Source organism: Felis catus, chromosome D3 (assembly GCF_018350175.1).
Source record: "Felis catus isolate Fca126 chromosome D3, F.catus_Fca126_mat1.0, whole genome shotgun sequence".
In the NCBI taxonomy this organism is placed as follows: Eukaryota; Metazoa; Chordata; class Mammalia; order Carnivora; family Felidae; genus Felis; species Felis catus.
Genome location: NC_058379.1, coordinates 59,389,428 through 59,409,887, shown reverse-complemented (window position 1 = coordinate 59,409,887; position 20,460 = coordinate 59,389,428).

Here is a 20,460-nt window from a genome sequence, read left to right as displayed (position 1 = left end):
ATCAGATAAAGGGTTTGTATCCAAAATCTACAAAGAACTTATCAAACTCAACACCCAAAAACCAAATAATCCAGTGAAGAAATGGGAAAAAGACATGAAGAGACATTTCTCCAAAGAAGACATCCAGATGGCCAACTGACACATGAAAAAATGCTCAACATCACTAATCATCAGGGAAATACAAATTAAAACTACAATGACATACCACCTCACACCTGTCAGAATGGCTAACATTAAACAACTCAGGCAACAACAGATGTTGGCGAGGATGCGGAGAAAGAAGATCTCTTTTGCACTGCTGGTGGGAATGCAAACTGGTGCAGCCACTCTGCAAATCAGTATGGAGGTTGCTCAAAAAACTAAAAATATAACTACCTTACGACCCAACAATTGCACTACTAGGCATTTATCCAAGGGATACAGGTATGCTGTCTCAAAAGGACACATGCACCCCATGTTTATAGCAGCACTATCAACAATAGCCAAAGTATGGAAAGAGCCAAAATGTCCATCGATGGATGAACGGATAAAGATGTGGTATATATACACAATGGAGTATTACTTGGCAATCCAAAAGAATCAAATCTTGCCATTTGCAACTACATGGATGGAACTGAAGGGTATATGCTAAGTGAAACTAGTCAGTCAGAGAAAGACAAAAATCATATGACTTCACTCATATGAGGACCTTAAGAGACAAAACAGATGAACATAAGGGAAGGGAAACAAAAATAATAGAAAAACAGGGAGGGGGACAAACAGAAGAGACTCATAATATGGAGAACAAATTGAGGTTACGGGAGGGGCTGTGGGAGGGGGGATGGGCTAAATGTGTAAGGGGCACTAAGGAATCTACTGGTGAAATCATTGTTGCACTATATGCTAACTAATGTAGATATAAATTTTTAAAAAATGAAATAAATAAGAATAAAATAAATAAAATAAAATGTGCCGTGTGAATTTTTCCAAGGAAGAGGCATCCATTTCCATCAAAATTAAAGGACACTGTGAGAATATGTATTGGCAGTATGCTCTGAGAACTATAGGTGGTTGGTCACCTGTAAGGAAGGAATGAAATCCCATCAATTATGAAGAAATCATGGTCACAAGCATCTCTGTCTGTAAACGTTAACCCAGAAACAAAGGCTGGAAACTGGTTCTGAAGTTCAATGTGTTTTACTGCTAGCAATTACAAAAATGATTTTGTATAAATACATCTCATCAAGATACAAACAGCAATATTAGAGATTTCTGATGAACCTTTAACTCCTCTGAGATATAGGGCCTACTTGCATTAGCAATCTTATCAGCAGAGCTCACTAACAGTGTCCAAAGAAATAGAAATTCAAAAAGCCTTCTCTTCACACCAGAAACTTAGGTATTTCCTACGTTCTTACTGTGGTCACCTTGTTTTATTATAGGAATGAAAATATGGCACGATGATCAAACAAATGATGCCAATTACAGTGGTAGGAATATACAAAAAAGAGAGTATGAAACCTCTGACATTTTTTACTAGCTGGTTAAGCCAGCACTGGGACAGGGATTGCTGCACTCCTAGTGAATTTTAGAATCTCGACATCATTGTGTATTGTCTGGTAATACTGAGTAATAAAAATTGGATCTGGTAGAATAACCATGTCGTAGCTGAGGATTCTGGTAAGGCCACGACTGTAGCTTTGAGCCTCAGCTTTGAATGGGTGGACAGGGTATTCTGATCTTGAAGTTTTAAAAAGCTCATATTAAGCCAGTTAGAATTTAGAATTGTAAAATTGGCTTTTATTACTTTGGACATAGTATACGAATTTAAGTGGGCCATAAGGTATTTTAACCTTGGCAGGACGTGACAGCTTATGGCACCTTTGACCAAGGGTGAGCTACTGTTGTTATAGTGGCAGCTTGAAGAACACTGCTCTTGGGTCCTCTGACCTTCAGCAAAGCCTCCCAGGCTTGGATAGAGACATAGGAGGGCCCCAGCACATAGCAGTAGCACATAAACTCCTACAAAAGCACCCATAGCTGAAATAAGAAAAGAAAGCCTTGATAAGTAGAGAACTTTTAGGCATATGATTATTGTTTGGATTTTGTTTCATCAAGATGGTGGTAGCTTCACCAAGAGTAGTGAGGTCAAGTCAATGCTTGTTGATTATCCAGGTATTAATTGTTTGCTCTGTAAATTACATGTACTAGATTAAAGATGAGATGTGTGAGAGTTATACTGGAATATTTATTTGTAGGTTATCTGATTTTTACCTTTAATTCCTCCTGTGTGCATTGTCAAATGACCTTATCATCATCACTTGAGGGAAACATCCACCCTGTAGGAGCCACTTAAAGTCAAATCTGCTTCAGAGACAGACAAAATAGTGTAGTATAGTTGGTGTCATTTTCTCTTCCATAACTGCAAACAACAGTAAGTATCAAGAGTGGGTAGATAGAGACACAAGACAGCATTTTGAGGAGAAACAAGTTCTTAAAGGAAAGAGCGGCTCTAGCTAAACTAAAGAATTGGGACATACACCATCTCTTGTTCACTTGCAAACCTCTGATTTACTTATGTTTAGGACTAAAACATACCAATCTTATCATAAAAATATCCAAAAGATGGGGCATCTTAGGTGGCTCAGTCGGTTAAGCCCCTGACTCTGAATATCAGCTCAGGTCATGATGTCAGGTTCATGAATTCGAGCCCTGCATCAGGCTCTGCACTGATAACTCAGAACCTGCTTGGAATTCGCTTTCTCTGTCTCTCTGTCTCTCTGTCTCTGTCTCTGTCTCTCTCTCTCTCTGCCCCTCCCCGTACTTTCTCTCTCAAAATAAATAAATAAACATTAAAAAATACCCAACAGAAAATGCAGTAATTATTACAATTACGTATTAGAACTTCACCCTAGTAGAGTGGTTTATAATACTCATAGCACTGTAAGTCTTTCAAATAGACAATACTGGACCTGAACAATTTTTTTGTGTTAGGATCAACATTCACAGCAATATCTCTAGCCTCTGCCCCGTGGCCTCACTTGCATTGACCTCTGCCCTTTAGGAACTTTTCCTAGTCTTCTGATTGCCCCTCAAAAAATTGACCTCATAGTGATTGGTCTTATTGTACCTAGTCTATTCAGTCACTAATTTTTATATCCTAAATTCCTCTAGAATATAACTGTATTCCTCTAGAATATAATCTAGCCCCTCATATCTCTCAGGTGAGCCATCATAGTATTCTCCCAATTAAACTTTCTATCTCCATATTTTACACTTACCAAAGTCCTAGCAATAAATGCTAAGCTCAAAGGAGTTAATAAAGGGACCATTCTCAGTCATAAGCACGGGGTGGGGGTGTGGTAAGGAAGCCAAAAGGACATGGTGAAAGATGCAAATTAGTAAGAACAGAAAGTTGTGACTTTTCAAAAAAGAATCTGGTCAGAGCCAGTGCCGAAGAAGAGGGGCTGCCTGATCAGTGTTGTGACCATGGAGGAAAACAACCATGACTAAACATGTAGGGAGATATAGAGGGACCAGGGGAATGAACACAACAAAATATCCTTCCTTATGACTGACTCAAACTGCTGCCAGTGCTTTCCATTGGTAAACCCCTACCAACAATGACATGGGAAGGGGCCTAAGTAGTGGAGCCATAGTGATAAGCCTGCAAGGCAAAAGAAGTACAGAGAACAGGTGTGTGAGGGGTGGGTCAAGTGGAGGATAACCACTCCTGCAAATCCATCTTCCACAGGAGAGGCAAAATGATGTATCCAACATGCTCTACTTGACCGGATCACTCTAGTCATTGAAACACTCTCTTGCCTCCTGATAACCTACAGAATTAAGCCCGAGGCAGACACTCAAAGTCCTCCTTGTTCTTGTCCTACTGACCTGACTGGCATCATCCCCAGAATGTCTTTGCCTTCTTGAATGATTTAAAACCATTATCCTGGGTGTTTTGTAGTTCTCCTCACAAACCATGTCACTTCTTTCCTTTAGGTTTTTGTTTCCGGAATTTCCTCTGGAATATCTTTCTGTCTGTACCAGTCACATTCAAATGTCATCTTCTTTAGGAATCCTTCACCAAAAACCACATAATTCTATACGTATTGCATTTTTAGAAATTACCATAAAATTAGATTAAACCATATGAAGTTTCTGCTTTTCTGCTCTTTCTGACCAACAAAAATGGAGCTTCCTATGTAGAGTCTTAACTTTCCTGCCCATAGGTGAGTCTCCTGAAGGCAGGGCGATCTCCTATTTGGGCTTATTTCTTGGCAGGTTACTAAATAGCTGCAAATGGGTTGGTGATTTATACCTGCTTATGGAGCTGAATTGAACAAAGCTCCATATTTTAAGTTTTCTAAGTCGTGAGGAGCAGGGACCATGTCAGTCTTGATTTCTCAATAAATATTTGTTGTTTGGAACATAAAACATAACCGAAACCCTTGTTTGTCAATTCTCATAAGCAAGGGAAATAGGTGAAAATTATCTTTTCCATTCTTGTTCTAGACTTGAAGTATCTCAGCTTCTGGAAGACTCAGTTTACAAAGACATAGCCCCAATAACACAGTTTTAAGAATTCTGGAAGTTAATAAAATAAGTTAGTCAACGTAATTGATCAAATGCCCTCCATAGCAAGGTACTAGGAGTAAGAGAACAGGTTTTATACAAGGCATAGTAATATACATAAATGAACCATGTAGAGGCTGAAGTAAGTACCTTGTAATTTCCTAAAAATCCCTTCTAAATGTAAACTGCAGCTGTCATTTGATGTCATTCAAAGTACAAGGGCCTCCGTAGCTGAGGTCTAAATGGAGCCGACAACCAGACGTGGCATTTGAGCCTTCCAGATTTACAGCCTATTTCCAAGTCACTTTGCCTGCTTTATTCACAAAAAAAAGAAAAGAGAAATGCCACCTGACCAAAAATGACCAATGAGTGTTCATAAATCTTTCTCACGTCCTATCAAAACTAAAGTTTCTGTGGTAATTCTCCTATAAAAGGAAATGTAATATTTATTCCAAAAGGGAAAAAGTGGAGAGGGGAGGTGCCTGGCAGGCCTCAGGAAGCCAGGGCATTTGAGCAAAATTAGCTCATGCTTCTGCCAGCAAAAGTCACAGTTTGGTCCCTCATATCATGAAAATACCATTTGTTGTGAAATATAAGGACACGTCCTGTATGTGTGAGAGAGCGTTTAAAATCCCCCATCCTGTACCCATGACAGCTCAGTGTGCTCAATGACGTGGGGCCCCATCCCTTCACGCCTTGTTAGGGCCAGGCAGGGCCAGCTGGCCGGGCTGTCCCTGTCCTCGGGCCTGGGCGCCATTGTCCCGGAGCTCGCCCAGCCCGCATCCCTTTGAAGCTGCTCCAAAGAAACTTTATCCCTCTGTTCCAGCTGGCATTTCATTAAGCCCTGGCTTCACAGGATTTTCCACTCCCATTGACACATCAGAGCAAAGATGTAGCCATTAAAATAATGAAGAAAAAGGAAGCGAGCAGAGGAGAAACAGTTCTAAGGGGAAATTGAAAAGGAGTACAAGGTTATTTAAAAAATAAAGGCCAACTGTAAAAAAAAAATAAAATCTACCTACTTTCTCCTCTCTCTCTTCTCTTTTTTCCTCCCCTACATGCGTGTGTCCTGGGCCGTCCAAATTTTTCACAAAGCCTCATAAGGAATGACTTCAGAGGCCCTGGCTCTGCAAAACAGCTGACAGTCATAGGTCTAAATTAGGAGCAGTGAAAAGAACCCCAAATACATTCTGAGTCCCCATGAACACGAGGGAACTCTGGGCACTGAAGATTTCTATCGTCACGCAGAAATAAATCATAGCATCTCCTGCTGGTTAGACATCAAGCCCACCTAAGTTATTAACGACCCCCTGTGTGACCTCCATATTCTTAACCTCCACGGTTTCGCCCAGCCAGGAGTATCTGCTCCAGATGTGCCTTTCACTTCTTCAAAGGTACATTGCCTCCATACTATCTGGCCTTAAATTCTTTTTTGATGTTTATTCACTCCTTTGGTAATGTACCTATGATGTCTTTTTAGTCTCCACAATTAGATAATGAATATAAGAATCAAAATAATTGTGCATCTCTTTGTTGATATCACTAAAAAAGATCTTGCAGAAGACTCTGCACAGAATTTGTATTTGCCATAATATCTGCCCAAGGAATCTGACTTCAGCCAGCTCAACCAAAGACATGGATAAGGAAAATGTTATAAAGGCCTTTCAGCTCCTAAAACAGCTGTGACAAAGCCCAGGCACTAAACCTATACATTTTATTCCCCTGGGCGTCATTCAGGCATTGTGATTTCATTAACAAGCTTGCTTTTCTAGCATCTCTTCCCACAGGAATTAAAAGCGGTGACCTAGAAGTGGGCTCTTAGATATATTCCTGATAACAGAAGGGTATGTGACAGCTGACATGTAATTGAAGGAAGAAACAAACAAACAAAAAAGCAAAAAACAATGAACAAGCACATTGCTTCATAGCACAAAAATTGATGTCTATAAAAATGTATTTTAAAGTGTATTCAATAGCTGCTGTGAAAATGCAAAATATATATTCTTGAAAAATATACTACAAAATGGTTAAAATTTGTTTTTATGAAACAAAAAAACATCAGATATTTAGGACATGTATGTATATATATCCCCCCTCATTTCAGGTATTTCAGATAGAATTGAGTGTCATCCATATGAATATTCAGTTTATATTATCCTGAAATAAGTTTCTATTTATGCATTTACATTAAAGACTGTTGAAAGTAACACCCATGCATTTGTTTAAATTAAACATTGTAGGGACGCCTGGGTGGCGCAGTCAGTTAAGCGTCCGACTTCAGCCAGGTCACGATCTCACGGTCCGTGAGTTTGAGCCCCACATCAGGCTCTGGGCTGATGGCTCAGAGCCTGGAGCCTGTTTCCGATTCTGTGTCTCCCTCTCTCTCTGCCCCTCCCCCGTTCATGCTCTGTCTCTCTCTGTCCCAAAAATAAATAAACGTTGAGATTCTCTCTTTCTCTAAAAAAATAAATAAATAAATAAAAATAATAAAATAAAATAAAATAAAATAAAAAATAAATTAAACATTGTAGAAATAATAACAAAGGTTTTAAAATTCAAGAAAAACCCAATAGAGTTGGGATCCAGCGGAAATATATACTGAGAGGAGACAGGACCATACAGGAGGAGATCTTAGCTCTGGAAGATGAACTCACGTTCACATCTTAACCGTCTCTTCTCTGCACTGGCATTGTGTGACTCTAGTCACATTCCCCAGTATTGCTGGATCATTCTAGGCAACACCTGTGAGAAATAAGTGGATTTCATATATGCCAGGATCTACATCAGACCCACATGCGGAAAACCTGTGTTCCAGGACTTGGTTATTGATGGAAGCATTCAATATGGCATTTGGCAAGCCCTTGGGGTGGGGCTGAGTAGAATCTTAAGGAAAAACATAATCAACTGATCAGCGTAGAGGAGTTAACTTCTTAACTGTGTGGAAGATAAAAAATTATAATAATAAAAGGCAGAAAAATATTTCTTCCCTCAAATAAATGTACATTTCTTTAGGAAGATAAAACACACACATGAACCAACATGTTGAGAATAATCCAAGAAGATAATGGAGTATAGAGCTGGAACTGGAATTACCATAGTTAGCATAACTCAGTCTTTGAGGATTGGACATGTCATGGGAGGTTTTGTGGCAATAGTGGTAATTGACATTTTGGGGGAGGGCAAATGGGGGGATTGTAGGTGTGGGAGTGAGCAAAGTCAACAGTAGATGAGCTACAGATGAGCAGGAGCCTTCTACTCAGTTTCTATCTGGCACTAGTACAGAGATCTGCAGTGTCCTCATGGCACACAGTCACACGGTGGTTTGGAATTTTGGCTTTGCCCCTTACAATCCCTGGGTCATTGGACAACTGATTTAATATTGCAGTTCCTAAGTTTCCTCAGCAGTAAAATGAAGTTAGGACCTTCCTCGAAGAGTTGTGGAGAGGATTACATGTTAAAATGCGTGATAACCAGCTGGCATAGTACCAAGACTAAGCAGCCCATATATAACCATTGCCATTTGTTCCATTATTATCTACTGTGGATATTACCCTTCTGTTCTCTAGTATTTCACTTCACCTTCTGAATACATGTCTCCTATCTCTCATATATTTGTTGCACTGCTTCATTCCTATCTTTATCTAATTGCAACTATTTAAAAAATAGTGTAATGTAAGTTGTAATTTCTGTCTGGATAATCTACCCACTGATGTAAGTAAGTACTGAAGCTCCCTATTATTATTGTGTTGCTTTCTGTGTCTCCCTTTAAGTCTGTTAATATTCGCTTTACATATTTAGGTTATCCTATGTGGGGTGAATAAATATTGACAAACATATTCTCTTGTTGGATTGACCCCTTTATCATTGTGTAATGCTCTTTTTTGTTTCTTATTCCAGTTTTTCTTTTAAAGTCTCTTTTGCCTGATATAAATATAGCCACCCAAGCTTTCTTTTGGTTACCATTTGCACTTTTTTTTAATTCTTTTTTTCTTTCTTTTTTTCTTTTTAATTCTCTGATTTAATTCACTGCCCTGTCTTCTAGATATCTGATCCTTCCTTCTGCTTCATCTAGTCTGTTGTTGAACCCCTCTAGTGTATTTTTCAGTTTAGTTATTGTATTCTTCTGCTCTATTACTTCTGTTGGGAACTTTCTTATATTTTTTGTATCTTTGTTATCCATCTATTTTTCTCCCAAATTCACTGAGCATCTTTATGAACATTACTTTGAATTCTTTATCAGGTAAATTATTTATTTCTGTTCCCTTAAGGATTTTTTTTCTAAGTTTGTGTCTTATTTTATTTTGAGTATATTCCTCTGTTTCTTCATTTTGCTTGATTCTCTGTGTTTGTTTCTATGCATTAGATGAAAGATCCACCTCTCTCAGTCTTAAAAGATTGGCCGTATATAGGAGATAAACCTTATCATTCAATCCTGCCCTAGCTCTTGGTTCTCTCTCAAACCTTCATGTTTGTCCAACAGCTTATTTTATTTTTTAATAGCTCCCAGTCATTGATGGTGTGCCAAAACCAGTCAATGTCTCAAAGAGGAGGATCTCAGTCAGCACCTAGATTCAGGCTGATAGAAGCCAGACCCTCAGACAGCAGCTTTTATAGAATGCCAATATATACATTCCTGTGGGACTGCAAGCATAACCAGAGCCAGACAATCTGGAGGTGTCCCCTGGGCAGCAGTCACAATAATCAGGGATCCAAACAAGCATAGGCTCCTTTCTGGGAGATAATGGGCAGGTGTGGCAAGGCAGGGGAGAGCTCAAAGATGGTGATATCCTCTGGCTTTTGTTCCCTGAGAGCACCTCCATAGCCTCTAGATGTGTGCTAAATCTGAAGACTGCCCATAAGGGTAAGGCTCTAAGACTAGTAAGTGAGCCTCTTTCATAGAAAACTGGGTGTTTGTTTGAGTTTTCTGTCTGTGCATGCTCTGGGATGATAGCCTGCCAAGAACTGTCTCTCCAGTTGTTGCCATCCTTTGGGACCCAGGAGCACAAGCTCTTCTGACCACTAGAACCATTCAATCAAGTGGTATCCTGTAGGAACCTGCCAAAAACAAACAAACAAACAAACAAACAAACAAACAGTTCATTAGATGTGAAAACTATAGCATCAGACACATGTAAGGTAAGAACTCCCTTCAAAGAGACGCTCACACTCTGGAGTGTTTCAGGGGGATAGTAAAAAGATAGTGCCTGTCCTCCAAGGTCTCAGGGAAGGTTTACAGTCAGGTCCTATAAGTGTGTTTAATCAGAAGACTGCCCCTCAGACTGAAGCTCTGATGATAAGCTGATCAAACCTTTTTCCACAGAAAGGTAGAGCTCCTGGATCTGTTGCCTCTTGCTGTGCCCTTGGGGGTGAAAGAACTCTTTCTCCATTGGTTACAATCCTGTGGGGTCCACAAGCATAAGTCTCATTGGCCACCAGACACAAGAGATGTAGCCGTGTCCCCTGGAAGCAGCTACAACTACCAAGGTGCCAGAGAAGAGTGTAAGTTCTTTCTGGAAGATACTGGTAAATTGGAGAGAGGCAGAGGGAAGGCACAAACACTGTATCCACCAGCCTCCCTTAGAGTAGTTCTATAGACCCTTTAAGTCTGCCAAACCAGAAGGTTGCCCCTCATCCCAAAGCTCTTAGCTAAGGAAATAGGCCTCTTTTTTTAAAAAGACTACGGGTGTGTTTTATTCTGCTGTCTGTGCAGTGCCCTCAGAGTGGTAATCTGCCAAGAACTGAATATCTGATTGTTATAGTCTCAAAGGACCCGGGAACACAGGCCCCCCCCCCTTGACCTCTAAGGACAGGTCATCAATGGGTAGCCCCTGGTGCTAGCCATAAAAAACGTGTCACCAGACATAAAAACTGGAGCACCAGACATCCATAGAAGATCTCTTCTTGGAAATACTGACTGTGGCAACGGGAGAGTGTGAAGCTGGCACCTACTAGCTGGAATGAAGCAGAGGGAAAGTGGAAAGATGGCAATTGCCAAAACAGAAAAAAACAAAGGCCAGAAAAAACTGAAAGGGGAACAATGGTGAAAGAGAAGAAAGTAGAAAAAAAGAAGAGAAAAAAGAGAAATAAAACAAGAAAAAAAGAGATGGACCGACTGACAAGGGAGATGAAAGGAGGAAGATGGTGTCCAGCAGCGTTTGTTGACAGAAACTGTATCAGCAGGCTTCTGCCCCTCAGACCAATGCTTTAAAATGAGGAAACGAGTCCCTTTCACATGAAGTCTGGGTGCTTTTCAAAGGGCTGCTCCTGTGCTGGCTCCAGGCAAGGGCGGGGTGGAGTCTATTTTTCAGTTTGCCACAGCGCTATGGGTCCATGGGGGCAGAGTGTCTTTAGTTTTCAAAGATAGATGTTTTGAGGGTTTGTTGCCCAGGTGCCGGGTTTAAAATTGGAGTGCCATGGCAGGGATGGGGTTTACGGCAGCGAGATTGTACCGCAGCCTTTCTGACCCACTTTGATGAGGTTTCCCGCTCATTTGCCTCATGTGGAGGGGTTGCTTTGCCAGTCTTTATGGTGTTTGTTTTTCAGAGGAAATTGCTCCATGTGTAGCTATAGATTCCGTGTGTACTTGGGAGGAGATGAGTCCAGGATCTACCTGTGTTGGCTTCTTGAGCTGGAACTCCCTTAATTGCACTACTGAAATCATTCTCTATCCTTAACTTTCTTTTGTGTTCCTCAAATTATATCAGCTTGCTGTCTTCCATCTAGCTCATCCTTTAAGGTCTACATCAAGTCACATCTCCTCTTAAACCATTCTAAGATGTCTGGTCACATTTTATTACATATTTTAACCTCTGTTATAGCTGTTACTATAAACTGTATTGCATTATAATTTCTAGTACAGGTGACAATTTCTTATTGACTCGTGAGCCCTTATGAGGCAGAAATATTTTTTGTTAAATTTAATTTCCTGAGGGTCTGTCTACATAAGCTTGATGAGATGGGCCCAAAGCATCTAACTCTCTTTGTTTTCTTCCTGAGGATAGAAGCCAAGTTACTATTTCTGTTTTTAGGAACAACTTGTATTTTTCACTGCATAAGAAATCTTAAAGGGAAATGATTTAGAAATCAAAATAAATAACCTGACAATTAGGCAACCTTGAGCCCATAGAGCATCTTGAACAATGGACAATTTTTTGGTATCCTAACCCCCACTTACGGTCCCAATCACAGTAATATATGATTCTTGGATTGTAGATATTGTACTGTGTGTGTGTGTGTGTGTGTGTGTGTGTGTGTGTCCAAATGCCATGAGACTGTATTGTCTGGCTTCATGCATGTTTCTCAAGGTTTCAAAATCCATTAACTAGAGCTTATTTAGCTTCGCCTGATATGATAGCTTTTATTGTGTGAGTATGTGAGGATTTTTTTTTTAACAGAAGCCAAGTGTGCCCTTTGGATGAATTGATTTCCTCAATCTCATGGTGAAATATTGCATTTCAGTTGTCAGTTTTGATTTATTGTTTCTTTAAACATTAAATCTTCCTTTGCATTTTTATTGGTTTCATTAAAAATGTTCTGCTCATCTTTTTCATGGCCACCTCCATAAAGGCAAGGAAGGCCTCAGTGAGAGAGCCTTGGGGGACCCACAGAGTCCCCTCCTTTCTGCAAAGTCCTCCTGGCTTATACTCTTCCATTGGCTGCATGTTCTGAAGGATCGGCAAACAAACCTGACTGCCTTTGTTACAGAGTTTATAAAAACATGTATTAAATCTAATAACTTTGGTGTGTAATGAGGCACAGAGCATATGTCAGAAGTATGGTGTCCAAGCAGCAGTGGGCTTGAATGGTTTATCTTGCTGGCAAATGTGTTACATGAGATTTGACCCTTAAATTGAGCACCGGGAGAGATAAATAGAGTAATCAAAAGGACTCCCGTACAGTCATAGGAACCTGGAGCCATCTGGTCAAGACAAAAATAAATCAGTAATGCAACTGGAAATGGTCTCCAGAGACCTTTGAGGATTGGTTTAGCATCACTGTCTCTCAAATTGTGGAGCAGAGGAAACTGACAGCAAAGATCAGGAAACCAACTCTAATTAACACACACACAGCAAAGGGCTCAGAAGTCTTTTCAGACTGAAATGCCTCACACCTGAGGGACTAAAACCCAGACAATAATTTGAAAGTCCCACAGCCTGGTAAAGACAAAAATAAAAGCATGTATTGATTGTTGGATAAACTTGTGAAGTCCTGATACAGAAAAACAAACAAAACAAAACAAAACAAAAACAGAAACTCCATTTAATCAGAATATAACAAACCAGAGTTTTCAGCTGTGCAGCATTGCTCTGCTGGCTTGAATTAAGAAAACCATTATCCAGTCTATCTCTTTAAAAGATATATCTTTCCTCAACTTTTTACATATGTGGCAAAGTGAGAAATTAACAAAAATTATGTGAAATGTTTGAGTAAAGCAATATTGTCCTCAATGTTTTCTTTGTCTTTTGACTGAGCCCAAACCATTTGATTTGTTGTGCCTAATATGAAAGTACATATTAAAATCATCCTGCACTGATTCAAATCCCCAAAAGATAAGCCATTAGCAATATGAATTAACACAAAAAGATATCTGTAAATACTGTTTCGATTTCATTTTTGGAAAAAGTTTTAAAATTGTCCTAAATATGCCTTCATCTACATCACATAAAACATTGTGACTAGAATTTGCATTTTGGAATGGTTATTTAGGATCATTTAATGGTAAATGGTATATGGAGCCACGTCTGCCCCAGTCTCCCACGACTCCGTCTGTCTGTGTTATGTCGAAGATTACGCAGCAGGCCTCCTCATCCATCACAGCTTTCTCATTTGTTCAGCTCATACATAAGTGCCGAGAGCTCACTCTGTGCACGATGTTCTGCTTAGAAATGTGTTGAGTTAAAGGCATGTATGAGACAAGGTGCCTGTCCTCTGAGTATAGATTCTGGAGGGGGATCACACTTGGAGCTAGATAAGAATATTCTGGACAGCATCACCAGCAAATTTCAAGACACACAGTCTAGGGCGGCAGGGATGAGCTTATATGCTGTCCCATTTGGTCCTGTCACAATTAAACTCATTGTAACTCAATATTCTCTCCTGTAAAATGGAAATCATAACGGTATTCTACCTGCAATTTTCTCCTGAGGTTTTAATGAGTTAAGGCATATAAAGCACTTAGAACAGCAACCCACACTTTTCAGTACCCAGGAAAGAGCCAATTATTATATTGACATTATTACTGCAAGTATCTTGTTTGTGGTGATTATTATTTGGTCTTGTTATATACTGACTAGTCTAGTTTTTTCCTCAGACCTACATGTTATTGATTTAAAAGTTTGCTCACTGCCTTGCCTTTTTTTGCTGACACATTAGCTCACTGCTGTGGGCATTTAGAGAAACAGAAGGTGCTGTTTTTTTTTTTTTTTTTTCCCCAAAGAGCTTCTGGTTTAAGTGGAAAGACAAGAAACACACACACACACACACACACACACACACACATACTCTTACAATGTGTAATGACAGAGTACAGTAAATGCAAACTGATTGAATAGAGTGTTTTCAGTCCTATGTGGTCCTACAGCCACACTATATGCTGCTAGTCTGTTAACATTATAATGGGCTATGTAATCATGAACTATGATTACACTGTCATTTTTGTTCAACTTTTTCTTTTCTCTGAGGTTAATAATTGTCTCTGGTGTTTTTGTTGTTGTTTAGTTTTCTAATTCACCCCGAAGAGAGTAAATAATCTCTAAATATAGTTACAAGTGTCATATAATAAACACCAGTTGAACTTTTTTCCACATCTATTCTGAAACATCTATTCTGCAGGCCTCTTTCCCTTGCTTTATTCTAGGCTGGATATACTCTAGACATATCTATAAAGTTACACTCTCCCTTCATCATCATCTGGAAAATTCCATTGCTTCTTCCTCTGCTGAAGCTCCATGTCCTGAGTGATGTGTTTCCATCTTTCTTGCTTAGACAGAAATCTATATTTTATAGCAGTTTTCTGAGAAAGGATGAATGGGATATACATTTTTTTGAGTTTGAAACTCAACATGTCTGAACATGTCTTTATTTTCCCTTCATGTTTGATTGTTTGGCTGGATATTAAATTCTAAGCAGTGGATTATCTTCTTCATAAATTTGGGAGATTTTCTCCATTCTCTTTAAGCTTCAAATATCTCCTTTTTAGAGATTAAATCTGAGTCTGCTTCCAAACCCTCTCCTTTTTTGTCTATAGAAATTGAGGATCTTCTCTTTAGCCGCCCTCCCCCCCAGTCCTGGAATTTCACAATGATATTTTTTGTTGAGGGTTCTGTTCTTGCTCATTTTATGTGATATTTGGTGGTCCCATTTTTTAAAATCTGGAAACACGTGCTTTGGATATGGGAAGATACCTTGCATTGTTTCTTAGATAATAACACTGATTTAGTTTTGTATCTTGTATATTTTCATAACTCCTATTACACTTCTGCTGTAACCCTGGACAGATGTTCTAGTTTTCTTTTCTCTTTTCTCTTCTCTTTGTCTTATTCTTCTGCTTTTTAGAAGTTTTTTTTTTTTTTTTTAATTTCTATTCCTTGGGTTGAAATTTTACATCTCTGCTCCAGATTTTTAATTTCCAACAGCCCTTTCTTTTACTCTGGATGCTCCTTTTGTGAAGCAACCATTTTCATTTCATAGATGTAATGTCTTCAATCTTCTCTCTGGAGAAATCCACATTAGACTATTGGAAGTTTTCTTGGACTCCTTACATTGTCTGTTTCTTCTGATCTTATTTTATCCCTTTGCTTTGATCTGTCTTTCATTCTTATTTTTAAGGACTTCCACAAACACCTGGTGATTACTTTTGATACACTCATAATTAAAAGTGAGGCACTGAACACTGATCTTGATTTACGTGTTCAAGAGCAGGGACTGTCAAATGGTGGATGTCACTCTAGTTTTATCAGGGAGTGACAGCTTTTTCACCTAGGCCAGAGTGTCAGATACTGATCTGAGAGATAAAAAGCTCAATTTTCCAGCATTTTTGAAAATGGTGAAGAGTAGGTCAGGTTCAGATTAGTTTGTTATGTAGATTTTCATTAATAATCTGGTTTGATGCAGCATTTTGCCTCAACCTTTAGCTAAGGCCATTGTTTCTAAAATCAGAGCTTCTATGGTCTCATTGTTCCACAAAACAAACCTGCAGTCTTCTGACCCCATTGGCATATTGAGTCTCTTGGCTACACAAGATGAGGACAAACATCTAGGCTTTTAATTGCTCCTATAGAGACTTTCAACTTATCCTCCAGTTTTAAAATTAACTGGCACTTCATCTTCCAAGATGCCAGCATATCTAAATTCTAAACATTTCCAGCCTTCTGTCATGGATAGGTTTGCTAATATTTGGCCATTTTCTAGCACACACACAGATTTCAGCTTCCTCTGAGATGTTCAGCCAGTAACCCCCTGCTTATCTCATTCCAATTCCTCCTTTGTTGGCATTTTTCGTTGATTCTTGTCTGTCTTTCTTTCTTTCTTTCTTTCTTTCTTTCTTTCTTTCTTTCTTTCTTTCTTTCTTTCTCCCTCTCTCTCTCTTTCTCTCGTTCCCTCTTCTGATGTCCCAATGTAGAGGAGTTTTAAGAGACAATAGGAGATAGATGTGTCTGTTTAATTGACCATGTCTAACTGGAAATCAGGATAGGATTTTAATGGTTGCATTCAGGGCCCCAAGACAATGTATTGTGGGATATATGTAAGGGTTAAATCGTTATATATATGGCATTCCAAATCATAATACATGAGATTGCACCCAGGAGTTTTAGATAAATACCCATTGTTACAATTAAATATTTATTTGCCTGGGGATTGTGAAACCCAATATTTATTAGCATATTTCAAGAGTCATTGCAAAGACAAAGTAGCCATCATGTTTGCTTCCTAGTCTCTAGAGTAGTATCTTTATAGCCAGGAAATTTATTTATCAGCATCCTCTGATACTCTATTTTTCTGAATAAGATTACAATCTTAGCATTAATTATATCAAGTGTAACTGGAAACCTTAATGAAAAACATAGTCACCAGAGACATCTTGAAAATATTTTCTCTGAAAGATCCAGTTCACCTAAATACCCACCTTGCTGACATCAACAATTTTGAAAACCTCCGTTTGAATGTGTGTGCACACCTGGGAGCATGCATATCCAGAAAAGTCATGAATTCTATGGAGACCACAGAGCTGGCAATATGTACAAGAATTTTTCATCAGGAATATCCTTCACATGGGATGATAGAATAGTACAATCCATGGAATTAGGCCTAAAAAGTCCATGGTCCTTATACCCAACTGAGAAACTTTAAGAGGACCTATTTTCCATAGCATTCCTGGTGACAGTGTTCTTAAAATGATAGGACATCCATCCATTTGAGAGGTAAATCTTCCTTTTCTGAACAGCTATAATTGTTAGAAATATATTTCTTGTATTTAATCTGATCTTATTGATTACCTTTGCATTTCTTTTCTTTTCTTTTTTTATTTCTTTTCCCCTTTTCCCTTTTATGCTGACATTAAAAAAAAGTCATTGATCTGGCTATGAACAAACAGGTATCACAAATAGATCTGTGATGGCATTTTCAGAGAAATCAAAGATACCAAGATTATCAGGAAAGTCCTATGGACGTAGCATCTAAATTATAGGATACTTATTTCATTGAGGTTTTATTCAACATTCAGTCATCCCAGTTAAGACCACAAAGTTTAGTTTATGTGTACATGTGTGAACAGGAATAAGTGTGTGTGTCAATGAATGTGTGTGTGTGTTTGTGTGTGTGTGTGTGTGTGTGTGTGTGTGTGAGAGAGAGAGAGAGAGAGAGAGAGTATGCCGTGCATTGTTCTCATTTTGTTAAAGAAAAAATTGTGAAAAACTAAGGCATAAATATGATCTGTGTACATTGATATTAAAATGTATGCAAAAGCAGTTTTAACATTGATTCTGAACTTATAAACAAGGAGCATCTCTTGTGATGGACTCCATGGTCATCTTATAGCCAGGCCCCAGACTCTTTACCTATTTCAGTTTTTTTGACCCCCTCAAATTCTAATTTTTCTAAACTCCTCCCAGCCTCTCAGAAAGGTGACCTCATAGACATCTTCATGTTAAAATATTGGGCACTTAATGTATCACTTCTCCCAGAGGGGTTCATACTTTGAAGAAAAGCCATAAATGAATCATATCCAACCTAAAAGATCAATCAGGACAAGCTTTTGCACATCAATGGTAAAGGCAATACTTTAAAACATCTTTTTTTGGCATGCATCACATGACCTCCATATCCTTTTACTCGATGCTCTTCCTTTTTCTACACAGGAGACTGGCCTTATTTTGAAAGTTATTTAGACCTCTTTGTCTCTTTGTAAGATGGAGATGATAAAGTTTCCCATTTCCCCATGTTTGCAGTTCAAGAGGGGTGAGGTGATGCCAAGGTGTTAGAGGTGACATTACATCTAGTCATTGATCATTGGTTCAGATGGGTTGCCACTGAGATGACCATGTTCTGTATTGGCCTGTCTCTCTCTTGTTATGTTCAGTGATTTCTCTCTTCAGACACACTACATATAAGCAATACTCACATCACACTTTTGGGTCATGAAGACTTTTCCTTGACTACTATGTCTCAGTGAACAGACTATGGCTCTTCCTCTCTAGTCTTCTCTACTTAGGCACAGTCTGAGAATCTACCAGGAGAGCAGGGCGTAAATCTTTACTTCTTATAAATTTCATTTGCTTATATTGGTATTTTTCTAACTCTCCAGGTTTCTCCCTAGGGTGCAGTTTCCACTTTCCTCTTCCTGCAACCATGATGTCTCCACTCTCATCATTTGTCTCTCTTGGAGGCCAAGCTCCTTGCTCTATTTCGGAGAATTTTGCTCCCCCAAATTCTACCTGTGTTCATTTTATTACTTTTCCCATAAAGACATTGGCTTTTCAAATATTAACACTAGCAGCCCCCCCCCACCCCCATTCATTAATAAGTATTCCTTCAAGGAATGGGAGTGGTAAGTATCAAAGATGACACTAGAATATTTTTTTAAAATCTCATAACATTTAAAAAATATTCCTCAGCTCACATGATGTAAACATATGTGAAGTTTTGGAGCTTCCTTATGTAAAGCCTTTACGCTTGCTCACTCTCTTACAGCGTCATATCTGTCCTTGTTCTCTTTTTTAAACATAGGATTTTCACTATCTCTTTATGATGCATTTATTTATTAATTTATTCCACCCACAACTTTTGAACTGTTATAGTCTGAAAAACATTTAAGAAAAAGTTTTTTGGATTCCCTCTGTGCATTCAAGCTGTGCCTCTGTTTGTTTACAAGTTTATATAAAGGTTGGAAACCACCACCCAGGACCATATCAATTACTGACTAAAGGTAAGTGATATAATGGGAAGGAGATATGATTATATGTTTATATATTTTCCCCCTTTAGGCATTTGTCAAGCAAAGCACTGCCAAAGGAAAGGAAAGAGAGCCCAGGGATGAATATTAGAGATGATGGGTAGGTAGTGCTTTTCAAATAAGAGCTTGAAGAGGGGCTTTGTCATTTAAATTAAAGAGTTTCAGAATTTCAGAGCATTCACTACATCAGTTCAAACAAAAGCATAAACAAACCAAAGAACAAACAAAGGAGAGGAATCACCTATCCTTTAATATGAGTAACTAACAGTTATATAGGTGACATTTATTTCTCTTTTGTGAAAATCTAGAGGTGGAGAGACTAGGGCTGACATTGTTGCTACATGGTATTTTCAGACCTTCTTAATATTTCTATTCTCTACAATATTGCCAATAAGCTTGAGCCAATAGGAATTCAGATGAAGTGGGTAGAGCAAAGGGAAGGACTCAATTTAATGAGCTCAGGAAATCCACTGCTGAGAAATGATAAGCAACAAGGATGGATGAGGTGAGGACAGTTGATATGAAGCCATGCATTAACCCACAGGTGTTGGGGAGGCTTTTCATCCTCTTGACAGCAGAAAGACAAGGTAGTGTTGCAACTAGTATTTTAGATTTGACATTGATGTGAAGAAATGTTTTTAAAAGATGAAGTAAGAGTGAAAAGAATGTAAGGAAGACTGAAATAACCATAAGGAAAAAGTGGCATTTGGAATAGAAAAAGAGAACTGCAAGCTTAGAGGCATCTTGTGATTTTATTTCATTTTCAATATAATCATGATCCATGAGCTCCATGAAGGAATAACTAGGGAAACTAACCAGAAGAGTAAACACTCTGATTTAATTATTTTCCTTAACATTAAAGCTACTGAGTTTGTCATACCTCTGCCCACAACTTGCATTAAGCTTATGACTACACTCAGTCTGGAAGAATAAGTAGCACCACATGATGCAATGAGAGAGGATCTAGGATCAGTCTTCCAGCTCCCATGAAAAGCAAAATTTTAATGCCCTAATCCCTCTGATGTTTTTAATTTATAGCGGCTTTTGTTGTTGTTATTGTTCTCATAGAGCCTTTTTGATCTTTAAGAGTCTACTATTAAATGAAAATACCCTTGTGAGGGAAAATAGCTTAAGCAATAGCTTTCCCACTTAATCCTGATAATTCCAGGTAAACTCAAGGCTTAGCAGCTCCCTGGAATCCAGGCCAAAGGTATGGGTGTTCTGAAAGAGGGAAAACTTGGTAGAGTACTTGAAAGGAGGGGAAATTTACCAACTTCAAGTTTCTCCTAAGAAATGGAAGGAACTTTGGAGAAGGCAAGATGGCGGAACAGCATGGAAGTTTTTTTGTGTCTTCCATCCATGAAATACAGCCAGATCAACACTAAACCATCCTGCACAACTAGAAAACTGATTTGAGGACTAACACAACAATCTGCACAACCTGAACTACAGAATTC